Source organism: Leopardus geoffroyi, chromosome C1 (assembly GCF_018350155.1).
Source record: "Leopardus geoffroyi isolate Oge1 chromosome C1, O.geoffroyi_Oge1_pat1.0, whole genome shotgun sequence".
Taxonomy (NCBI): Eukaryota; Metazoa; Chordata; class Mammalia; order Carnivora; family Felidae; genus Leopardus; species Leopardus geoffroyi.
Window position 1 is genome coordinate 28,904,035 of NC_059328.1, and position 5,483 is coordinate 28,909,517.

General features: G+C 52.7%; 1 long non-coding RNA gene across 1 annotated transcript; it reads right to left on the reverse strand.

Annotated features, from left to right (window-relative positions):
- Window positions 1-1,541: 1,541 nt before the first annotated feature.
- LOC123599958 lies at window positions 1,542-4,863 on the reverse strand. The gene is made up of 4 exons (XR_006713382.1): window positions 4,774-4,863; window positions 3,895-4,073; window positions 1,892-1,947; window positions 1,542-1,747 (listed from the first exon to the last, which is right to left on the reverse strand). It is a non-coding gene; the product is annotated as an uncharacterized LOC123599958 (long non-coding RNA).
- Between the last annotated feature and the right edge of the window lie 620 nt (window positions 4,864-5,483).

The following is a 5,483-nucleotide window of genomic DNA, read 5'->3' on the forward strand; positions in this document are numbered from 1 at the left end:
AGAAAACCGGATGCCCGGACATTTCCTATGACAAGGCAGCCCTTGGAGAGGGAAGCTCCGCCACAAAGTTTCTCTGCTACGTCGGTGCCTGTTCATTTGCTCACACAGTTTGAAGCCGGCTGCCATTTACTGAGCGCACCGTACCCCGTACCCGTCACAGCGACTATTCCTTCATTTACGCATTCAACACTTCCCGCGTGCCTCCTATAAGCTGGTGCTATTCGGGGCACTGGCGAGTCCACACTGAACAAAAACGGTCCCCGGGCTTGTGACACTGCGAGTCTAGAGGAAGAGACAGATGATAACGGAATAAACCGCTACGTATATAAAATGTCAGGACCTGCAAATAAAAATAAAGCAGACACAGGGCGGGGAGGGTGCTGTTTCAGGTGAGGGCATCAGCAAAGGCCTCGTTGAGGAGGCGATTTTTGAGCAGAGACCTGCCGGAAAGAGAGGCGAGCCAGCTGTTCAAACACCTGGGAAGAGAGCGAGCCACAGCCGAGGGAACGGCCAGGGCAAAGGGCGTCCAGCAGGGGCGCGCGTGGCACGGCTGGAAGCAGAAGCACGCCCCACACAGCTGGGGAGAGGGAGCCAGAGACAGGTGTCGCCTCCCTCGGGTGCATTATCTCGCTTCATCCTCACAGCTCTGGAGGACTCGATAATTATCATCTCCAGTTTATAGACGAGGAAGCTGAGGCTCGGAGAGGCCACGTGACGGCACCAAACCACACGGCCCTGAAGATACTGAGTGGAGACGCACACCCAGGGCTCCCCACTCCAGGGCTGCCTCTTAGTCCGGGACCCTCTCTTGCCCTCACACAGCCGACTCGATGCTAGGCCAAGTCCGGTCTGCTAACACAGAATCGCGCTGTCGCTCACTTCAGCATGGTCACCCAAATCACCACTGACCTATTAATTCATTGCTAGAGCTCTCATTACACACATTATTACAACGCACACGATTATGGTCCTAGTGGAGCTCACAACTGCAAACAGCATTAATAACTCAGCGCTCTTTCCGTCACGGCTAACGGGCCCCTCCCAGAGTCTCCCACACAGACACGCGGAGCCCGGGAGGGACTCTGGCGGGTGCTGGGCAGGGGGCAGGGGGGAGCGTCACAGCCTCTGCAGTCTGCCCCCCAAGCCACCCGCAGCCGCCTCTCCCAACCATCCCAGGGAGCCGGCCACGGCCACACCGACCCCACGGCCCTCCTCTCCGAGGTGGACTCTGCGGTCTGGACTCGCTTCCCTTCACTTGCATCTTCGGGTTTGGGGGAGAGAGAGAGGGCAAGTGGGGCCCCGTAACCCGCAGAGAACCAGACACGAGCGGCAGAGGATCCGCAATTCAAGTTCCAGGCGTAGGCGAGAAGGAAGCCCCTCAAAACAAAAGAGACAGCAGAGGTTCACAGCCTGTGCCAGAAACCCCTCCAGAACGAGGTGGGAAGAAAATTCTAGCTGTAAACACTGCCTCGCTGAATCTTCACGACAGCCCTGTGAGAGAAGGATCGGTATGCACGCCGTACAGATGAAGAAGCCGCAGCTCAGAGACGCTAAGCCACTTGCCTGAGGTCACACAGCCAGTAAGTGGAAAAGCCGTACTTGGAATCCGAGTTGGTCTGCCATCACAGGCTGTGGCCTTGCCTGAATCGCCCGGATCAGGGACACACCAGGGGGACTAAGGAGGATCGTGGCACGTCCAGCCAACTGTAAGACCCTCACGCAGCTGTGGCCCTCTCCCTGCAGGTGCCTGTGGGGGGAGGCACAGGGAATTTAAGAGAGAGCAAGAGGGGGCAAAGGGCTCTCTCCCTCTCTCTCTGTCCCTACCCCGCACTCCCTCTGTCTCAGTTTCTCAAAATAGATAAACTTTAAAAAAATAAAATAAAATACTCACCTCAAACGTCATCGCCTCTATGAAGCCACCAGTGACAGGACTCTCACAGGCAACAACTGTGTAACACAGAAGGGTATAAAAGTTCATTTCTCCCCCTCCCTGCCTTCAATCTCCTTCCCTGAGGTCACAACAGAGGGTGCATATTCTTTCATAGAATTTTCTAGGCCCATACAAACACGCAAATCACATGTGTGACCTTTTATGTTTTCCTTTTTATTCCTTTCTACTTATGTGTTTTGTGGGGTTTTTTTTCCCTTGGTTTTGTTTTGCGTCAAGTTTTTATTTAAATTCTAGTTAGTTTACATATAATGTAGTATTGGTTTCAGGAGTAGAATTCAGTGACTCACCACTGACATTTAACACCCAGCGCTCATCCCAATAAGTGTCCTCCTTAGTACCCAGTCCACTTATGTGTTTAATTAAAAAAAATAGGATTTGGGGCGCCTGGGTGGCTCAGTCGGTTAAGCATCCGACTTCGGTTCAAGTCATGATTTCATGGTTCGTGAGTTTGAGCCCCGTGTCAGGCTCTGTGCTGACAGCTCAGAGCCTGGATCCTGTTTCAGATTCTGTGTCTCCCTCTTTCTCTCTCCTCCCCTGCTCATGCTCTGTCTCTGTCTCTCAAAAATAAACATTAAAAAAAATTTTTTAATAGGATTCACATGACTCCACACTTGTTTTGTTCACTCAGGACAACTCGGACAACCCTCTAGGTCAGCGTGTGTAGACAGAGCTCCCCTCCTCCCTGCCCGCTGTGGCCACCGAGGAGCTGAGCCAGGCTCCAGTTAACCACTTCCCTCTTGATGGGTATTCAATGGTTTCAATCCATCACTACAAACCGTGCTGGAATTTATGTCTTTGTACATGTATCTCTATGTTCTGAGGCTGTTACTCCCACAGGGCGGATTCCCAAAAGAGGGACTTGTGAATCAGAGGGTGAATGTATTTTAAATTTTAATTGCTACTGCTGATTTTGTTCCTTAACATTTGTAGCAATTCTCGCTCGGGGGTGATGTACACCAGAACCCTCTTCCCACACCACGGCCAGCACTGGATGTTCACGGTCTTTCTCACTCTTGCCAATAGACAAATGATAGTACCTACCTCATAAAGTTGTTGTGAGGTTTAAATAGAAAATACAGTATCCAGCACGTAAGTTCTTAATAAATATCAGCCATTTATATAACTCTGATGTCACCTTATTATCATATATCTAAGGAAAGCCTAGAGTACATGATGACCTCTGGGTTCGGGAGATTGTATTTTTTTTTTTCCTAAAAGTTTATTTTGAGAGAGAGATCCGGGGAGGGGCAGGGAGAGGTGGGGGAAGAGAGAGGATCCCAAGCAGGCTCCGCACTGCCAGAGCAGAGCCCGACGCAGAGCTCGATCCTACGAACCGTGAGATCGTGACCTGAGCTGAAGTCCAATGCTTGACAGACTGAGCCACCCAGGCGCCCCAACTGCATTTTTTTTAGGTGGATCTGAATTCCAACCCAGCCTTCCCTGCTCGGCTGGGTGGCTCTCGGCTAGTCACTTTACCTCCCCAACCCTCAGCGGCTTCACCTGTAAAAGGGGGACCTGAATGAACCCTGCCCATTCTCCTTCATGAGGAAATAGCTCAAGTGAATCCGTGACTGTGAGGTCATCTTTCAGACTCCATTCGGGTGTGGAGATTTATGCTCTCGGTTCCACTAATAACCAGGCATGATCTCTGAGTGGTTACCCAGAAGCCACTACTTAGGAGAGCAGGGGACCTTGACAGTCAGAGGAGGAGGAGGAGGTCCCGTGATCCTTGGCCTCGACCCTTCAACCAGGCATCCTTGAGGACAAGGCAGACACAAGAATATGGGCACAGGGTCATCTAAAGGGCCCCAAAAGAATCTCCTCCCATCCGTGGCCCAGAGAATACTGGGAGATGTCTGAAATTTCACCACTAGAGACCCATGCCTCCCTGCAACACCCTCTGGGGGGACCGGGTCTGCCCCTAGGCTTCAAGCATTGCTTACCAAACATTTCTGAGTCCATGCTCCATGGGAGGCACTGTGCTGGTGCTCGTGGTACCCCATGACCAACTCTGTGCTTGACTGTATCAAGGTCATCTCTCCCCCTCTGACTTCCCTCCATGCTTCAGACCCACATCGGTCTCCTAGAAATCTCGCCCTCAGTGTCCTGCAGGCCCCTGAAACTAGGCATACCCCAGAGTGAGCTTACCAGCCCCCTCCATAAACCTGCCCCTCCCTCCTCTCCTCCTGCTTCCCCAACCCCAGGCCTGGCCTCTCCCTGCTCTGGGCCATCATGCCAGAAGCCTCCGCATCCACCCACTCCCCCACCACCTGCAACCCATCACTTACAGAGTCATAAATTCGGCTGCCTTCTCCTTTCCCCGCCCCCAGCCAGGACTCAGATGAGGTGAGTGAGGCAAATTGAAGGAGGCACGCACAGGTCCCTGTAAGTGCTGACCCTCGGAGTGAGCGCCTTCTTAAACTCGGCACCCCATGGGGCACCTGGGTGGCTCAGTCGGTTAAGCATCCGACTTCGGCTCAGGTCATGACCTCACAGTTCGTGCGTTTGAGCCCCGTGTGCCGACAGCGGAGCCTGCTTTGAATTCTGTATGTGTGCGCGTGCACGTGTGTGCATGCCCCTCCCCCTCTCAAAAAGTTTTTTAAAAACAAACCTGGCACCCTAGCCTCTTCAGCCGCCCACCCTAGTCCAGGCCAGCTCACCACCAGCCCTCTCTGGGCTAAGGCAGGAGCAATTGCCTGGTCTCCCTGCCTCCCCTCTCGGCCTCCAATCATCCTCTTGCCTGTGGCCAGATTTATCGTCCCAGATCCCAGCTTTGACCCAATCGCATCCTCAAGCATCTCCCATGGCTCGCCACCGCCTACCGAATTAAGTACCAAGCCTCGCACTCGCACAGGACAACTTCGCCACCGCGCACCCAGCTTCCCTTAGAATCTTCCCGGCCCAAAGCTTCAGAGCTGACATCTGATTGGACCGCAGATAAGCACCAGACACAAAAGCAGCCCGGCCATAGGCTACATGATAGCCTATCACATGGCCTGACACAAAAAGTTCTACCCGGAGACCATGGGCATCAGCTGAGCCAACCAGCTTTCTTCTCTCAGGAGTTTGTACGAGAAGGAAAAAGAGGACAGAAAATGCAGAAGAAGCTGGACCTGGGTCATGTTAACAGTTAATGGACTTCTTCCAGCTGCAGCGGTCCTGGTGCCATCTTAAATCCAATCAGCCTTGGCTTCCCAGCCCTGTGACAGCGCCTTTTATTGGATCTCCATAAGAGGGCCCTTATGATGCCAGTAGGGCCTTGTGTGAGCTAGCTTGAGTGGACCGCTGATCCAGAAAACCAAAACATTCACAGCTCTTCGCAGTACAGCCCTGCTTCGATTCTTGGCTACAAGCAACAGAAAGCCCCTCAAGCCGGCAGGGTTGGGGCTGGCTTTTATTCCAGGGATGCACTGAAACCAACATTGCCCTGTCTGTGAACTAAAATTTAAATGAAAAAAATAAATAAAATACAAAGATGCAGGGAATTTCCTGGGTGAGGACAAGAAGTGGGGTGCAGAAGGGCACGGGGAAC